The sequence below is a fragment of the Triticum aestivum genome, chromosome 2A (genome assembly GCF_018294505.1).
Source record: "Triticum aestivum cultivar Chinese Spring chromosome 2A, IWGSC CS RefSeq v2.1, whole genome shotgun sequence".
Taxonomy (NCBI): Eukaryota; Viridiplantae; Streptophyta; class Magnoliopsida; order Poales; family Poaceae; genus Triticum; species Triticum aestivum.
Window position 1 is genome coordinate 18,386,015 of NC_057797.1, and position 19,924 is coordinate 18,405,938.

The 19,924-nt window shown below is 46.9% G+C and overlaps 1 long non-coding RNA gene across 14 annotated transcripts; it reads right to left on the minus strand.

Moving 5' to 3' along the window:
- Nucleotides 1-14,619: 14,619 nt before the first annotated feature.
- On the minus strand, nucleotides 14,620-19,672 carry LOC123187047 (uncharacterized). Of its 14 annotated transcripts, none has more exons than XR_006493798.1 (9): nucleotides 19,180-19,672; nucleotides 18,991-19,084; nucleotides 18,478-18,883; nucleotides 18,284-18,393; nucleotides 18,049-18,154; nucleotides 17,614-17,877; nucleotides 17,086-17,133; nucleotides 15,770-16,879; nucleotides 14,620-15,134 (listed from the first exon to the last, which is right to left on the minus strand). It is a non-coding gene; the product is annotated as an uncharacterized lncRNA (long non-coding RNA). The 14 variants fall into 14 exon arrangements; XR_006493791.1 differs by having other exon boundaries at nucleotides 15,770-16,978; XR_006493793.1 differs by having other exon boundaries at nucleotides 15,770-15,903; nucleotides 16,024-16,098; nucleotides 16,747-17,877.
- Nucleotides 19,673-19,924: the final 252 nt, after the last annotated feature.

Consider the following 19,924-nt stretch of genomic DNA (forward strand, 5'->3'; position numbering starts at 1 on the left):
ATCGTCGTGTGCGCGCATGCATCCACGCAGCCACGTAGTACTACGTACAGTTGCTGTCTTTCCTGACAAAAAATACTACTATAATACTCCACTATTGTAAAACATAGGGTTTTGGGAAACTGGCTCGACACCCTAAAACGGGGTGTGGCTATCTCATTATATAGAAGTACCAGGAGGTACAATACAAGACATGTACAAGACTACATATATACAGTCTAACACCCTCCCTCAATCTTAACTGTAACCTGAAGTACAAAGTAAGTTAAGATTGCTCCTACAGCCTACAAACTGTGGTTGTGGAAGAGGCTTCGTGAAGATGTCAGCAAGTTGATCTTTTGAGGAGATGAACTTGATACAAAGCAGTCTCTGTGCAACTCGTTCCCGAACAAAGTGATAGTCAACCTCAATGTGTTTTGTCCTATCATGAAACACCGGATTAGATGAAAGGTATGTAGCACCAATGTTATCACACCATAGAACTGGAGGGTGACCTGGAGAGATCCTCAACTCCCGCAATAAAGACTGTACCCAAATGATCTCAGCGGTAGCATCAGCAACAGCTTTATACTCAGCTTCAGTACTGCTACGAGACACGGTGGCTTGCTTGCGAGCATTCCAGACGATCAAGTTAGGACCAAAGAACACTGCATATCCCCCCGTGGATCGCCTATCATCGGGACTCCCGGCCCAATCCGCATCAGAGAAAGCCGAAAGTTCACAAGACGGTGCAGACTGAAGCAGCAAACCATACGACGCAGTGGAAGACACATACCACAGAATGCACTTAACTGCCGAGAGATGAGTGGTATGAGGAGCATGAAGGTACTGGCACACTCGGTTGACTGCATAAGAGACATCAGGCCTGGTGATAGTGAGATATTGCAGACCACCAACAAGACTGCGATACTCAGTGGCGTCATCAGTGGAAAGAAGATCTCCATCAAGAGCAGACAACCGATCAGACCCAGACATCGGAGTGATAGCAGGCTTGCACTTGAGCATCCCAGCACGGCGCAACAAATCCATAGAATACTTCTTCTGAGTCAGAGTCAACCCTGCAGATGACCGTGACACCTCCAGACCAAGGAAGTAATGAAGGGCACCCAAGTCCTTGACAGAAAACTCCTCCCCCAAGGAAGACACAAGGCGATCAGCTGCAGCATCAGAAGAACTGACCATGATGATATCATCAACATAAACCAGGAGATACATCGTCACCTCAGGACGCTGAAGAAGAAACAATGATGTGTCAGCAGTGGAGGGAATAAACCCAAGTGCCCGAAGAACAGAACCAAGGCGTGCATGCCACGCCCGAGGTGCCTGTTTGAGTCCATACAACGCCTTGACCAGACGACAGAGATGATGCAGACGTGTAGGATCAACAAAACCCGGTGGTTGACGCATATAAACTTCTTCCTCAAGAACTCCATGGAGGAAGGCATTCTGCACGTCAAGCTGGCGAAGAGACCAACCACGAGTAACATCAAGAGACAACAGTATACGAATAGTAGTAGGCTTGATGACTGGACTGAACGTGTCTTCATAATCAAGACCATACCTCTGCTTGAAACCCTTGGCCACCAGTCGTGCCTTATAGCGCTCAATCGAACCATCAGCATGTCGTTTGACCTTAAACACCCACTTGGAGTCAATGACGTTAACACCAGAGACCGGAGGAACAAGACGCCAAGTGCCACTTTTCAGCAAGGCCTGAAATTCCTGCTCCATCGCAGCACGCCAGTGAGGAATACCCAACGCGGCCTGAAAATGGCGCGGCTCGGCCGTCGGATCCGCAGCAGCTTGAGCCACACATGCAGCAAGCCATGCCACAGTCCCGTCTGTGCGTTCCTTAGGGCGAAAAACACCAGGCCGGCTGCGCGTGTGCGGTCGATGAGAGACCACAGCAGGCGGTGCCGGCAACTCAGGACTCACCACAGGAGCCGAGGACGAGGCCGACCCGGGGCTAGAAGAGCCAGGTGCATCAGACTCGGCGCCGGATGACGTGGCCGAGACGGGGCTATCGAGCCCAGCCGACGGCAAGGCCGGCTCACGAGGTGTCGAGGGGACCGATGCAGGGCGAGCTGACGTAGCTGCCGTGGCCGCTGGGCCTCCGTCTGCCGCTGAGCCAGGCAAGGGCGAGGCCTCAGGCGCAGCGAGCGAGCCAGGCGAGCCTGGTGATGAGGCGGGCGAGCCCAACGACGAGGCAGGCAACGCGGGTGCAGCTGCGGGCGCTGCCGACGCCTGCGGGGCGGCTTTGGACGTCCCGGGCTGGCGGGCACGACCTGTTATGCATGTCCCATGCACTGGTTCCAGACGATCAACGTGAGCATCATTATCCAGGAGTTCAAGGCGGGCACCACGTCCAATACCTGCAGCATGATTAGGAAGCAACACAGGAGCATTTGCAACTGTTGGGGAACGTAGTAATTTCAAAAAATTTCCTACGCACACGCAAGATCATGGTGATGCATAAAAACGAGAGGGGAGAGTGTTGTCTACATACCCTTGTAGACCGAAGCAGAAGCGATCACAACGTAGAGGAAGTAGTCGTACGTTCTCCTCGCGATCCAACCGATCCTAGCGCCGTTACTCCGGCGCCTCCGAGTTCTTGACACACGTACAGCTCGGTGACGCTCCTCGGGCTCCGATCCAGCAAAGCTCCGGGGAGAGAGTTCCGTCAGCACGACGGCGTGGTGACGATCTTGATGTTCTACTATCGCAGGGCTTCGCCTAAGCGCTGCAACAATACGACCGAGGTGGAATATGGTGGAGGGGGGCACCGCACACGGCTAAGGAACGATCTCAAGGATCAACTTGTGTGTCTAGAGGTGCCCCCCTGCCCTCGTATATAAAGGATCAAGGGGGAGGGGCCGACCGGCCTAGAGGAGGCGCGCCGGGAGGAGTCCTACTCCTACCGGGAGTAGGACTCCCCCCTTTCCTTGTTGGACTAGGAGTGGGAAGGGGGGAGAGAAGGAAAAAGGGGGGCGCCGCCCCCCCTCCTTGTCCAATTCGGACTAGAGGGGGAGGGGGCGCGCGGCCAGCCCTTGGCCGCCCCTCCTCTTCTCCACTTCAGGCCCATGTGGCCCATTAACCCCCCGGGGGGTTCCGGTAACCCCCCGGTACTCCGGTAAAATGCCGATTTCACCCGGAACCATTCCGATGTCCAAATGTAGTCATCCAATATATCAATCTTTATGTCTCGACCATTTCGAGACTCCTCGTCATGTCCGTGATCACATCCGGGACTCCGAACTCCTTCGGTACATCAAAATACATAAACTCATAATAACCGTCATCGAAACCTTAAGCGTGCGGACCCTACGGTTCGAGAACAATGTAGACATGACCGAGACACGTCTCTGGTCAATAACCAATAGCGGGACCTGGATGCCCATATTGGCTCCTACATATTCTACGAAGATCTTTATCGGTCAGACCGCATAACAACATACGTTCGTTCCCTTTGTCATCGGTATGTTACTTACCCGAGATTCGATCGTCGGTATCCAATACCTAGTTCAATCTCGTTACCGGTAAGTCTCTTTACTCGTTCCGTAATACATCATCTCACAACTAACTCATTAGTTGTAATGCTTGCAAGGCTTATGTGATGTGTATTACCGAGAGGGCCCAGAGATACCTCTCCGACAATCGGAGTGACAAATCCTAATCTCGAAATACGCCAACCCAACATCTACCTTTGGAGACACCTGTAGTACTCCTTTATAATCACCCAGTTACGTTGTGACGTTTGGTAGCACCCAAAGTGTTCCTCCGGCAAACGGGAGTTGCATAATCTCATAGTCATAGGAACATGTATAAGTCATGGATAAAAGCAATAGCAACACACTAAACGATCGGGTGCTAAGCTAATGGAATGGGTCATGTCAATCAGATCATTCAACCAATGATGTGATCTCGTTAATCAAATGACAACTCCTTTGTCCATGGTTAGGAAACTTAACCATCTTTAATTAACGAGCTAGTCAAGTAGAGGCATACTAGTGACACTCTGTTTGTCTATGTATTCACACATGTATTATGTTTCCGGTTAATACAATTCTAGCATGAATAATAAACATTTATCATGAAATAAGGAAATAAATAATAACTTTATTATTGCCTCTAGGGCATATTTCCTTCAGTCTCCCACTTGCACTAGAGTCAATAATCTAGATTACACAGTAATGATTTCTAACACCCATGGAGTTTTGGTGCTGATCATGTTTTGCCCGTGGAAGAGGCTTAGTCAACGGGTCTGCTACATTCAGATCCGTATGTATCTTGCAAATCTCTATGTCTCCCACCTGGACCAAGTCCCGGATGGAATTGAAGCGTCTCTTGATGTGCTTGGTTCTCTTGTGAAATCTGGATTCCTTCGCCAAGGCAATTGCTCCAGTATTGTCACAAAAGATTTTCATTGGACCCGATGCACTAGGTATGACACCTAGATCGGATATGAACTCCTTCATCCAGACTCCTTCATTAGCTGCTTCCGAAGCTGCTATGTACTCCGCTTCACATGTAGATCCCGCTACGACGCTTTGTTTAGAACTGCACCAACTGACAGCTCCACCGTTTAATGTAAATACGTATCCGGTTTGCGATTTCGAATCGTCCGGATCAGTGTCAAAGCTTGCATCAACGTAACCACTTACGATGAGCTCTTTGTCACCTCCATATACGAGAAACATCTCCTTAGTCCTTTTCAGGTACTTCAGGATATTCTTGACCGCTGTCCAATGATCCACTCCTGGATTACTTTGGTACCTCCCTGCTAAGCTAATAGCAAGGCACACATCAGGTCTGGTACACAGCATTGCATACATGATAGAGCCTATGGCTGAAGCATAGGGAACATCTTTCATTTTCTCTCTATCCTCTGCAGTGGTCGGGCATTGAGTCTTACTCAACTTCACACCTTGTAACACAGGCAAGAACCCTTTCTTTGCTTGATCCATTTTGAACTTCTTCAAAACTTTGTCAAGGTATGTGCTTTGTGAAAGTCCAATTAAGCGTCTTGATCTATCTCTATTGATCTTGATGCCCAGTATGTAAGCAGCTTCACCGAGGTCCTTCATTGAAAAACTCTTATTCAAGTATCCCTTTATGCTATCCAGAAATTCTATATCATTTCCGATCAGCAATATGTCATCTACATATAATATCAGAAATGCTACAGAGCTCCCACTCACTTTCTTGTAAATACAGGCTTCTCCAAAAGTCTTAACAAACCCAAATGCTTTGATCACACTATCAAAGCGTTTATTCCAACTCCGAGATGCTTGCACCAGTCCATAAATGGATCGCTGGAGCTTGCACACTTTGTTAGCTCCCTTTGGATCGATAAAACCTTCTGGTTGCATCATATACAACTCTTCTTCCAGAAATCCATTCAGGAATGCAGTTTTTACATCCATTTGCCAAATTTCATAGTCATAAAATGCGGCAATTGCTAACATGATTCGGACAGACTTAAGCATCGCTACGGGTGAGAAGGTCTCATCGTAGTCAATCCCTTGAACTTGTCAGAAACCCTTTGCGACAAGTCGAGCTTTGTAGACAGTAACATTACCGTCAGTGTCAGTCTTCTTCTTAAAGATCCACTTGTTCTCTATTGCTTGCCGACCCTCGGGCAAGTCAACCAAAGTCCACACTTTGTTTTCATACATGGATCCCATCTCAGATTTCATGGCTTCAAGCCACTTTGCGGAATCTGGGCTCACCATCGCTTCTTCATAGTTCGTAGGTTCATCATGATCTAGTAGCCTGACTTCCAGAACAGGATTACCGTACCACTCTGGTGCGGATCTTACTCTGGTTGATCTACGAGGTTCTGTAGTAACTTGATCTGAAGCTTCATGATCAACATCATCAACTTCCTCACTACTTGGTGTAGATGTCTCAGAAACCGGTTTCTGAGATAAGCTACTTTCCAATAAGGGAGAAGGTACAGTTACCTCATCAAGTTCTACTTTCCTCCCACTCACTTCTTTCGAGAGAAACTCCTTCTCTAGAAAGGATCCATTTTTAGCAACAAATGTCTTGCCTTCGGATCTGTGATAGAAGGTGTACCCAACTGTCTCCTTTGGGTATCCTATGAAGACACACTTCTCCGATTTGGGTTCGAGCTTATCAGGTTGAAGCTTTTTCACATAAGCATCGCAGCCCCAAACTTTAAGAAACGACAACTTTGGTTTCTTGCTAAACCATAGTTCATAAGGTGTCGTCTCAACGGATTTTGACGGTGTTCTATTCAACGTGAATGCGGCCGTCTCAAGAGCATAACCCCAAAACGATAGCGGTAAATCTGTAAGAGACATCATAGATCGCACCATATCTAGTAAAGTGCGATTACGACGTTCGGACACACCATTGCGCTGTGGTGTTCCGGGTGGCGTGAGTTGCGAAACTATTCCGCATTGTTTCAAATGTAGACCAAACTCGTAACTCAAATATTCTCCTCCACGATCAGATCGTAGAAACTTTATTTTCTTGTTACGATGATTTTCAACTTCACTCTGAAATTCTTTGAACTTTTCAAATGTTTCAGACTTGTGTTTCATTAAGTAGATATACCCATATCTGCTCAAATCATCTGTGAAGGTGAGAAAATAACGATATCCGCCACGAGCCTCAACATTCATCGGACCACATACATCCGTATGTATGATTTCCAACAAATCTGTTGCTCTCTCCATAGTACCGGAGAACGGCGTTTTAGTCATCTTGCCCATGAGGCACGGTTCGCAAGTGCCAAGTGATTCATAATCAAGTGACTCCAAAAGTCCATCAGTATGAAGTTTCTTCATGCGCTTTATACCGATATGACCTAAACGGCAGTGCCACAAATAAGTTGCACTATCATTATCAACTCTGCATCTTTTGGCTTCAACATTATGAATATGTGTATCACTACTATCGAGATTCATCAAAAATAGACCACTCTTCAAGGGTGCATGACCATAAAAGATGTTACTCATATAAATAGAACAACCATTATTCTCTGATTTAAATGAATAACCGTCTCGCATCAAACAAGATCCAGATATAACGTTCATGCTCAACGCTGGCACCAAATAACAATTATTTAGGTCTAATACTAATCCCGAAGGTAGATGTAGAGGTAGCGTGCCGACCGCGATCACATCGACTTTGGAACCATTTCCCACGCGCATCGTCACCTCGTCCTTTGCTAGTGTCCGCTTAATCCGTAGTCCCTGTTTCGAGTTGCAAATATTAGCAACAGAACCAGTATCAAATACCCAGGTACTACTGCGAGCTCTAGTAAGGTACACATAAATAACATGTATATCACATATACCTTTGTTCACCTTGCCATCCTTCTTATCCGCCAAATACTTGGGGCAGTTCCGCTTCCAGTGACCAGTCTGCTTGCAGTAGAAGCACTCAGTTTCAGGCTTAGGTCCAGACTTGGGTTTCTTCTCCTGAGCAGCAACTTGCTTGCTGTTCTTCTTGAAGTTCCCCTTCTTCTTCCCTTTGCCCTTCTTCTTGAAACTAGTGGTCTTATTGACCATCAACACTTGATGCTCCTTCTTGATTTCTACCTTCGCAGCCTTTAGCATTGCGAAGAGCTCGGGCATAGTCTTTACTAACCCTTGCATATTATAGTTCATCACGAAGCCTTTGTAGCTTGGTGGCAGTGATTGAAGAATTCTGTCAATGACACAATCATCCGGAAGATTAACTCCCAGTTGACTCAAGTGATTGTAATACCCAGACATTCTGAGTATGTGCTCACTGACAGACCCATTCTCCTCCATCTTGCAGCTATAGAACTTATTGGAGACTTCATATCTCTTAATCCGGGAATTCTGTTGGAATATCAACTTCAACTCCTGGAACATCTCATATGCTCCATGGTTCTCAAACCGACGTTGAAGTCCCAGTTCTAAGCCGTAAAGCATGGCACACTGAACTATCGAGTAGTCATCAGCTTTGCTCTGCCAGACGTTCATAACATCTGGCGTTGCTCCAGCAGCAGGCCTGGCACCTAGCGGTGCATCCAGGACGTAAATCTTCTGTGCAGCAATGAGGATAATCTTCAAGTTACGGACCCAGTCCGTGTAATTGCTACCATCATCTTTCAACTTTGCTTTCTCAAGGAACGCATTAAAATTCAACGGAACAACAGCACGAGCCATCTATCTACAATCAACATAAACAAGCAAGATACTATCAGGGACTAAGTTCATGATAAATTTAAGTTCAATTAATCATATTACTTAAGAACTCCCACTTAGATAGACATCTCTCTAATCATCTAAGTGATCACGTGATCCAAATCAAACTAAACCATAACCGATCATCACGTGAAATGGATTAGTTCTCAATGGTGAACATCATCATGTTGATCATATCTACTATATGATTCACGCTCGACCTTTCGGTCTCCGTGTTCCGAGGCCATATCTCCATATGCTAGGCTCGTCAAGTATAACCCAAGTATTCTGCGTGTGCAAAACTGGCTTGCACCCGTTGTAGATGGACGTAGAGCTTATCACACCCGATCATCACGTGGTGTCTGGGCACGACGAACTTTGGCAACGGTGCATACTTGGGGAGAACACTTCTTGATAATTTAGTGAGAGATCATCTTATAATGCTACCGTCAATCAAAGCAAGATAAGATGCATAAAAGATAAACATCACATGCAAATCAATATAAGTGATATGATATGGTCATCATCATCTTGTGCTTCGTGATCTCCATCTCTGCAGCACCATCATGATCACCATCGTCACCGGCGCGACACCTTGATCTCCATCGTAGCATCGTTGTCGTCTCGCCAATCTTATGCTTCTACGACTATCGCTACCGCTTAGTGATAAAGTAAAGCATTACAGGGCGATTGCATTGCATACAATAAAGCGACAACCATATGGCTCCTGCCAGTTGCCGATAACTCGGTTACAAAACATGATCATCTCATACAATAAAATTTAGCATCATGTCTTGACCATATCACATCACAACATGCCCTGCAAAAACAAGTTAGACGTCCTCTACTTTGTTTGTTGCAAGTTTTACGTGGCTGCTACGGGCTTAAGCAAGAACTCATCTTACCTACGCATCAAAACCACAACGATAGTTTGTCAAATAGACTCCGTTTTAACCTTCTCAAGGACCGGGCGTAGCCACACTTGGTTCAACTAAAGTTGGTGAGATGTCTCCCGCAAGCCATCTGTGTGCAAAGCACGTCGAGGGAACCGGTCTCGCGTAAGCGTACGCGTAAGGTTGGTCCGGGTCATCTCATCCAACAATACCGCTGAACCAAAATATGACATGCTGGTAGGCAGTATGACTTGTATCGTCCACAACTCACTTGTGTTCTACTCGTGCATATAACATCAAACCATAAAAACCTAGGCTCTGATGCCACTGTTGGGGAACGTAGTAATTTCAAAAAAATTCCTACGCACACGCAAGATCATGGTGATGCATAGCAACGAGAGGGGAGAGTGTTGTCTACATACCCTTGTAGACCGAAGCGGAAGCGATCACAACGTAGAGGAAGTAGTCGTACGTTCTCCTCGCGATCCAACCGATCCTAGCGCCGTTACTCCGGTGCCTCCGAGTTCTTGACACACGTACAGCTCGGTGACGCTCCTCGGGCTCCGATCTAGCAAAGCTCCGGGGAGAGAGTTCCGTCAGCACGACGGCGTGGTGACGATCTTGATGTTCTACTATCGCAGGGCTTCGCCTAAGCGCTGCAACAATACGACCGAGGTGGAATATGGTGGAGGGGGGCACCGCACACGGCTAAGGAACGATCTCAAGGATCAACTTGTGTGTCTAGAGGTGCCCCCTGCCCCCGTATATAAAGGATCAAGGGGAAGGGGCCGGCCGGCCTAGAGGAGGCGCGCCGGGAGGAGTCCTACTCCTACCGGGAGTAGGACTCCCCCTTTTCCTTGTTGGACTAGGAGTGGGAAGGGGGGAAGAGAAGGAAAAGGGGGGCGCCGCCCCCCCTCCTTGTCCAATTCGGACTAGAGGGGGAGGGGGCGCGCGGCCAGCCCTTGGCCGCCCCTCCTCTTCTCCACTTCAGGCCCATGTGGCCCATTAACCCCCCGGGGGGTTCCGGTAACCCCCCGGTACTCCGGTAAAATGCCGATTTCACCCGGAACCATTCCGATGTCCAAATGTAGACATCCAATATATCAATCTTTATGTCTCGACCATTTCGAGACTCCTCGTCATGTCCGTGATCACATCCGGGACTCCGAACTCCTTCGGTACATCAAAATACACAAACTCATTATAACCGTCATCGAAACCTTAAGCGTGCGGACCCTACGGTTCGAGAACAATGTAGATATGACCGAGACACGTCTCCGGTCAATAACCAATAGCGGGACCTGGATGCCCGTATTGGCTCCTACATATTCTACGAAGATCTTTATCGGTCAGACCGCATAACAACATACGTTTGTTCCCTTTGTCATCGGTATGTTACTTACCCGAGATTCGATCGTCGGTATCCAATACCTAGTTCAATCTCGTTACCGGTAAGTCTCTTTACTCGTTCCGTAATACATCATCTCACAACTAACTCATTAGTTGTAATGCTTGCAAGGCTTATGTGATGTGCATTACCGAGAGGGCCCAGAGATACCTCTCCGACTATCGGAGTGACAAATCCTAATCTCGAAATACGCCAACCCAACATCTACCTTTGGAGACACCTGTAGTACTCCTTTATAATCACCCAGTTATGTTGTGACGTTTGGTAGCACCCAAAGTGTTCCTCCGGCAAACGGGAGTTGCATAATCTCATAGTCATAGGAACATGTATAAGTCATGGATAAAAGCAATAGCAACACACTAAACGATCGGGTGCTAAGCTAATGGAATGGGTCATGTCAATCAGATCATTCAACCAATGATGTGATCTCGTTAATCAAATGACAACTCCTTTGTCCATGGTTAGGAAACTTAACCATCTTTGATTAACGAGCTAGTCAAGTAGAGGCATACTAGTGACACTCTGTTTGTCTATGTATTCACACATGTATTATGTTTCCGGTTAATACAATTCTAGCATGAATAATAAACATTTATCATGAAATAAGGAAATAAATAATAACTTTATTATTGCCTCTAGGGCATATTTCCTTCAGCAACATCCACAAATTGATCAGGCGAAGGTGTAGTGGAGTGCACAGGTGGTAAACTAGTGGTGGAGTGGTTCAGAAAGGCACGAAAAGGGAACACATTCTCATCAAACACGACGTCACGAGAAATGTAGACACGATTGGTGGGAACATGAAGACACTTGTACCCTTTATGGAGAGAACTGTACCCAAGAAAGACACACTTCTTAGACCGAAACTCCAACTTGCGCTTGTTGTATGGCCACAAGTGCGGCCAACACGCACACCCAAACACTTTGAGAAACGTGTAGTCTGGGATATCATTGAGCAAGAATTCAAGAGGGGTTTTCATTTTCAGTAGTCGTGAGGGAAGCCGATTAATCAAGAAACAGGCAGTGGAAAAAGCATCACTCCAGAACCGAAACGGGACGGAGGCATGAGCAAGTAAAGTAAGTCCAGTCTCTACAAGATGCCGATGCTTACGTTCAGCGGTGCCGTTTTGCTGATGTGTATGAGGGCAAGATACACGATGCGAGATCCCAAGCTTGTTAAAAAACGAGTTGAGGTTGTGATATTCACCCCCCAATCGGATTGAACATGAATAATTTTGTGCTTAAGGAGACGCTCAACATGTGCTTGGAACTGAATAAAAACATCAAACACATCAGATTTTCGCTTGATAAGATATAGCCAAGTAAACCGACTGTAAGCATCAATGAAACTGACATAATAGTTGTGACCACTAACAGACGTTTGGGCATGACCCCATACATCAGAAAAAAACAAGCTCAAGAGGATGTTTCACAACACGACTAGAATCTGAAAAAGGTAGTTGGTGACTCTTGCCTTGCTGACAGGCATCACAGATAGTTTCAGCACTTTTATTGGATACAACTGGAAGTTCATGACGATGCAACACATGACTAACTATAGGAGCAGCGTGGTGACCAAGGCGCGCATGCCAGTGCGTAGGCGACACACGAACACCACTGAACACCTGAGGAGAGGATGGCGGAGGAGATGTAGGCGGTGCGTCAAGTGCATATAAGCCATGGCGAAGACGACCACTAAGCAGAACGGCCCTCGTGTCCCGATCCTTGATAAAGAAATGAAAAGGGTGAAACTCAGCAAGGACATTATTATCACGAGTAAGTTGAGGAATAGACAACAAACTACGCGTGGCAGAGGGAACTCGAAGGACATTGGAAAGATGCAGTTTGCAAAAATTATGTGCAAGAAGTGATGCCTGACCAACATGGGAGATGCGCATACCTGCTCCGTTGGCGGTGTGCACCTGATCATGTCCACGATATGGCTCCTGAGTGGATAGCCTGCCCATCTCGTTGGTGAGGTGGTTTGTTGCTCCTGTATCCATATACCATGTCGGATCAAGAGAATAGGACTGGGTGCGCCCGTGCTCGTGCCCTGTCACAGCAGCTGCAGCCTGCTTATCATTCCCTTTCCCATTGTTACCAAGGCCAAGGAAGTCTTGCTTATAGCGTCGGTGACAGCGAGAGGCAATGTGACGATCAATGCCACAAAGCTGGCAGGCCTGAGGAGCACCGCAACTGGCACAACAAGCGACCGGGCGACTCCCTCCAGTGATGGTCGGCGCGTTGCCCCGCGAGGCTTGCGACGAGGACGCCGGTGGTTTGCCACCTGAGACAGCCGGCTTCTGAGGTTTGCCGCGTGTGGCGGCGTTGGCGGAGATGAAGCTGGGAGCAGCACGACGCGCCTTGATGCGCTGCTCGCGCCCAAGGAGACGCCCATAGAGCTCACGACGCAGGAGCGTGTCCTCCCGACCATGGACGTTCTCAATAAGATTGTCATAGTCATCATCGAGTCCGTTAAGTACAAAGGTGTTGAAGTCCTCATCCTGAAGCGGCTGACCAACAGAGGCCAAAGTGTCGGCGAGACTCGTCATCTTCGTGAAGTACTCCGTGATGCTGAGATCGCCAAGCTTCGTCTCACCCAGCTCAGTGCGTATAGAATGTGCACGCGCCTGAGACTGAGAGGCGAAACTAGAGTGGAGGGCCGCCCACGCCTCCCTGGACGTAGCGGCGAAGAGTACCATCGACGAAACACTCGGCGTGAGCGAAGACTGGATGGCAGAGAGGATAGCTTGATCTTGCGCCACCCACGTATGATATGCCGGATGGTGAGGGGGTGGGCACGGGATGGACCCATCAACATAGCCCTCCATGTAGCGGCTGCGGAGGATAGGCAAGACCTGAGCACGCCATGACAGGTAGTTGTCCGGCGCAAGCTTCACCGGCAGCAGATGCGAAAAATAAAACGGCGCCGGCGCCGCTGTGTGAGCAGTATACGCCTGCGCCAATAGTGCATAGGGATCCATGACATAGGCGCCAGGCGAGGAGTAGGACCCGGCAGCGGTGACAGCCAGGGCACCGGGGTCGGACGCCGCAGGAGGGCCGTAGATCGGTGCAGCGTAGGGGCCAGCACCCGCAGCAGCCGACGCGCCCTGGCCAGGCGCCGCAGGGGCACCATACGGCGAGGTGGCGGCGCCCCCATAGGACGCCTGCGGCGGCGACTGGTAGTAGTGGTGCGGCGGTGGCACATGCGGAACCACCGCATAGGGTTGCGGCGGCGGCGCAGGGTGGTCCGATCAAGGCCATGTGGACGACGGCGGCGCGGGCACACTGTAGGACGGCGCGGCGTTGGCGCCGTACCACGGGTGCAGGCTCGAGGGAGGCTGGCCACCGGGAGCCGGCAGCGCCATGCGCTCAGTTGGGGCGATCGGAGCGGCGGACGAGATCGGCGCAGGCGGGGGCGGCGCAGCGCCGTAGGTCGTCGCGAGGGGCCGGGAGGCCATGAAGGGCGATGTCGAGGCGAGGGCCGGCGCGGCGGCAGCGGTCACGATCGGCGCGGCGGTCGAGATCGGCGCGACGGCGGCGGGAGAAGGTGCAGCGGAAGTCATCGTAGCCTAATCTGATACCATGTAAAACATAGGGTTTTGGAAAACTGGCTCGACACCCTAAAACGCGGTGTGGCTATCTCATTATATAGAAGTACCAGGAGATACAATACAAGACATGTACAGGACTACGTATATACAGTCTAACAACTATTTGGTGACAAAAGCGTATATACATGCATGGATGCACGTCAATACGTCATGGACTCGAATGGACGGCGTAGACAAGGGCACGTACGGCGAGTAACACATGTGTACGGCTGCGGTCACGAATATAAATGAAGTACGTACGGACTACAACGTGTAGGCGTACACCACACTTTCTAGTATATGAAGTTTGAATGTTCGCGCCAGGTTCGCTGGCTCTCTGATGATTGATGAGTGGATTGCTGGTGGGCCGGCGGCGCACGTACAGCCCGTGAGAGCGATGTCGCCCGGAGTTTATCACCACTAGGGGCTGGGGCGCCACCTTGTGGCGCCTCCTGAGAGGAAGCCAGGGCGTCCCAGCTTGGCAGACGCCCATTCTAGTTTTTCCTTTTGTAATTTTGGTAACAAATGGACATGACATGTTATTAAGAAATTGCACTAAATTTTTTAGAAGGAGCTAAATAAATGATACTTAAATACAAGATTGGGGCATCTTCAATGTGAATCACCAAACGGATACAGTTCGTGGACATCCGTCGACCGTCAGTCATTCAACGCAATTTATCAAAGTGGACTTGAATTATTATTTACAATGCAAAAAGGCGGACAGCCAGCACAACAAAACTAAAACCAAAGAAAGAAGTTTACTAATTGCCATGCTGGAGCCGTCGGCCTCGTCGTTGTTTGCGGCCAACGCCAACCCGCGGGAGCCACCAACGTGTGACTTCTTTGCATCGTCATCGTGGTGCTTCTGTGCCTCGTCATCCTGAACCTCAATCTCCTTGAAGAGCCACTCCCACCATGCAGAGATAAGTCTGTCGCTGCATGTGACGAAGATGGTTCAAGGATGGAGGCGGCGCTCGGAGCACAACTGCTCCTCTTCTGCCACTTCACGAATGCAGGGGGAAACTGATTGGCCTCCCAGCTCGACGCTTGCCAACTAAAAGGGACTTGTTAATTTTGTTCTACAAGTAACTCAAACAAACTTGCATAGAGGGCTTTAGCAAGAGTGTAGTTTAAATCCATCTCATGCAAATATAAAAAAGATAATAATAATATGATGAATGATAAATCAAGGGAAAATGCAACAGGAAAATTCAATATAGGATTTCATGTAATCAAACTTCAAACACAATAGGCAGATGCGACTGAGTAAACTGGAGGTTGGAAATATTTAAAACGCAAACTATGACAGAAAAGCGTGAAACACAGTACAACAGAATTAGCTCACCCCTTCATATGATCTATTTTTAGTGTCATAAGCTGATTTTCTTTAATTTCAAAGGGAAATGCTTTTGCGAAAATCATCATTGAAGCAATCATATCAAAAATTCGTGAAACTGATTTGTAAATCTTCATAACTGCAAAATGCGATAACATGTCTATAAATTCAAACGTCAGTGGCACAGCCACAATGCTGCTAACCCCCTTTTCAGATCAATGCAGCAGTATCACAAGACAAAAGCAGAATAAAAGTGCAAAAAAAAACACTGCATCATGAATCATAGTCTACTTCAATGCAAAAAAATGTAGCATGGAAGTCTACTTCAATGCAATGATAAAAGATAATAATACCTCTCCATAGTAATCAATAACTAATCTCCTATCTGCTTGAGTTCTTCAAGGTGAAGTAGAACTGGTTCATGTATTGTATCCTGATGTGGCCAATGTCAACTGAAGAGAAGTGCTTGTGTAGCCAGCATAACCGGCTGCCAAATTTCCATGGACTTCATTACAAACACTCTACAGTCATCGGTGCGTGGAAAAAGTAAAATTACAATACACATGCTAGAGCAAGAGATAAAGAAAACTCAAAAGATGAGATATACCTATTTGTGGAGGAACCCAAATAAAGCATCCTCTAAAATATTTTTCCTCCTAATAAGTAGAATTAAGATCATCGCCTGGACGACAATAACAACCACTAAAAGACCTCTTAGGAAGAGAATCGCCAGACATTCTAATGATACAAAGCCTAAAAACAACATATACAAAGTGCCCTGCATTACTTTCAGTTTAGGCAGCAACCTGTCTGCCTAAAGCACGAACAATCAGGCGCCTGGTTTGAAAAAGAAAATAACCCCTATTTTTCATGATAGGTCACACACAAGCAAAATCAACATTAACCACTACAAAAGTGTTAGGACAATGACACTATGTACGCTAGATATCTCTGCAAGCTCAATCTCATTTTTATGCCATTCGTATGTGAAATAGTCAAGTGTCCTCATTCACCCTAAAATGTATATTTGCCAAACCAAGGAATCGTGGATTCCCTAAAACTCTAAGTTAGGCAGATGCTAAGGCATCAAGCCCATAACAGTTTGCCTCGGCAAGGATTACAGGAAATTCCTTTTTTTACCAACAAAAATTTCAAAAGATTTCTTTATTCTTTGAAATATAAGTGAGTATCTGATTATAAGGGAAATACACCCTCTTAAGGCAAGTATAGTATTCCCTCCGTCCCATAATGTAAGAACGTTTTTGACACTAGTGTAGTATTAAAAACGTTCTTATATTTTGGGACAGAGGGAGTAGTTCATAATGCTCACCTAGCATGCAAAAAACACAGATCAGCCATGTAATCTTCACTGGCTGATAGGTTATTACTTTTATTTCCTTGTTTGGTGAAGATGATAAGGTCAACAGTGATGGGTCAGCCATGTTGTTCTTCAGAAAATAAATCTGTAAAATACATCACAACACTTCTTTTTAGCTTTCACAATATTGGCAAATATAACGTGTATCTTTGGAGTCGTCGGCAACACCAAGCTTCAGAAACTCCTTGTAGAATAACAGAAAATACTGATCAATTACTCGCTATTGCCGAGGTGAAGCTAGCAGTTACACAATTAAGTATTCCAGTGTAAGAATAAAAGTAGAACATTTACCTGGATTCCCATTAAGCTCATGGGCTAGGTGCTACTGATGGATCAACACTGAGAACAGGAAGTGTGGGTGAACCATCCAACATCAACATATCAGTTAGAATGGATGGAATGTACACTGGATGCATGCCAAAATATACTACACTAAATAATATTAGCACCAAGATGATTAGATCAACTATTCTATCATTTGGAACATATAATTGAAGAGAACAAAATAAGGTAATTATAATACGCCCATGAGATCATGAAGTTAACACCTGCAGTACTATGCTTTGTCATCGAATTGATTTCTTCAGTTTGTGTATCAAGAGGAGGATGCATTCCTACAGAAAACAGCCACCTAACTCAATTTTGGTTTGCTCAAGTTTGATACAGAATGAACTGCTAACCTAATATTTTTTACGATTCTTAGTAACCCTATCAGCAGGGAAAAGTTCTTGAAAACTTTGATGTGTTAGCATAGAACTTTCATAACAGATTAGAAATTACAATGGGGAAACATTAGTCATCATGTGTATTAATACCGACCTTGATGCCTCCATGAAGCTTGTTAATAATCTGTGTGCCCAATGCTTCATTTTCTACATCTTCTGCCATAATTAGAAGAGGCTAAGACGTGTTGATCATTCTGACCATGCCCTTTTCGTTCGTCGGCACAGAATCAACAACCATTGGGATACCACGTCTCATGTCAATTGCATTCATTCCAGAACCATACCTATTCTAGAACCAATCTTCCACGTCTCGTATCAGTAAGTATTTCCTTTGTTAGAGCAATAGCACATGTTTTACCTGAAAATGTTCAAACACCAGTACAATACAGCTGAGTATTGTACAACTGACTTTATTGTGCCCCCTTCAACGACAGGAAAATTGCGGCATGAAGAAAAACTGATCATTTTCAGCGACTATAGTAGGGTTCATTTGGTAAATGCTCTGCAGAACTATGATAAACTTCCATACATTAGCTCTCGAGTTGCCTGGGTTGTCAGACGAGATATTCGGCACCTCCTTCGCATGTTGCCACGATGAGTACTTCCACCTTTACTCCTCTCAGTGCCTTCTTGATCTATGGTGTATATAAGTACAGCAAGAGCACAAAAATCAGTTTGGAAACAGTAGGCATTGAGCATATTTCAGCTCAAGAAACCCACATTTTATTTGCTCTTAAAAGGAAAAAATATTTTAGCAGGGAGACCTTAACATGTTCAACGTCTGAGAGTGGCCTCAAATGGATGTCAGAACGCAGCAGCCGCGCGTCATAATCTATTACGGGCAATGGCTCAATGAAAGCCGTTGCTGACATATCTGGAAAGACAAAGCCAAAGAAGAACATAATTTGATATGACAGTTCCAGTGGTGAGATTATTTCCTGTATGCGAGATACTTTACCAATATTGAGTGACAAGCCCATCTGAGTAGGTCGAATGCTCTGGCAAAACCCACACCAGCTCTCTAATCCGTCGCCGAGGGGTTGCCTCCTGCCCAGGCCAGGCGAAAAGAACGACCCTCCAAATGGCGCATATCTGCCAGATAAACCAAAGCTACCAACCTTTGAGCGGTCGCCCGCCCCCGCCTTTTGAAATTAGAAGTGGTTCCACTAATGTTGATGCCTACATGGATATCCGTGGCATTCCAAAGGCTTGTTCCTTCTGCTGATCGTTTTATAGATGAAGTTGATTCTCTTTCAGAATAGTAGAATACCATATCCATGGTTTGATAGTGGCGAATCGCTTTGACTGCTGGTTCTACAGACATGGGTTGGTGTCTGAAGGTTGTATTACATAAATCAATAAACCTAGAGACAAAATCAAATCAATTGAGGGAGATGTCAAAACAGGGTGGAATATTGAGATCGAACCGGTATGATATGTGAATATTTCAACACAGAGATAGGAATCATACCACCCACAACAGCTTGGCACCTAAATGATGCTTATCCATGGACGATATCAAATCAATTGGGGGAGATGTCAAAACAGGGTGGAATAATCTGCAGCTGCAAGAGTACTTCACTATCAACGATGCCTTGATGTATCAATAATAATTATACTTGTCAGCACTCAGCACACAAGAACTTGGAAAGTAAATTACCTCCAAAAGAATTAATAATGTCATGCACCTTATTTCCGTAAGTTTCCAGATGTAGAGCACGAATCAGTAGGTGGATGTCATGTCGAGTGTTCCCAGCGTACTGCAAAAGGAAGAAGGGAGAGTCGCTGGAGTCGGACGTCAGAGCTTGATGGAGAAGAAGTAGACGGGGACCGGGGCTCCCCTGCTGCCGCTCCATGGTTGAGGAGAAGGAGGTCCATGGCGGCATCCCACGGAGAAAGCCCCCGCAGTCTTCCACCGCCGGCGTGTGGTTGTGGAGCCGGATCTCCGCCGTGGCCAAGCTCGACAACGGCGCGCCGTATCCGCGCGGGGAGATCATGGCGACGAGATTCGTCGTTCCGGGAAGGTCGCAAGCAGAGGCTGGAGGGAGGTTGGGCTCGGGGCAGGAGATGGAGAGGGAACGAGGGCGGCGGCGGCGGCGGCGGTAACCCCTATGGCCCCTATGGGAGGAAAAGGAAAAGGAGGGATGCTTCGGTGCGAAGGAAGGCTGAGCAGTCTTTTTTTTTAGGGAGGCTGAGCAGTCGTTTTTTCTCTCTCAATCGGTACAGTAAATCGCCACAGTAAAAATCGCACACGTGGCTATCACGAGAGATCGCCGCTTGTGCACACCTTAATGTGTTTAATGTGCACTCTACGTAGGGGATGTTTGGTTCAGGGACTTTTTAGTCCCAGAGACTAGAAAAAGTCTCTAGAAACCAAACGGGAGGGACTTTTTTACAGGGATTAG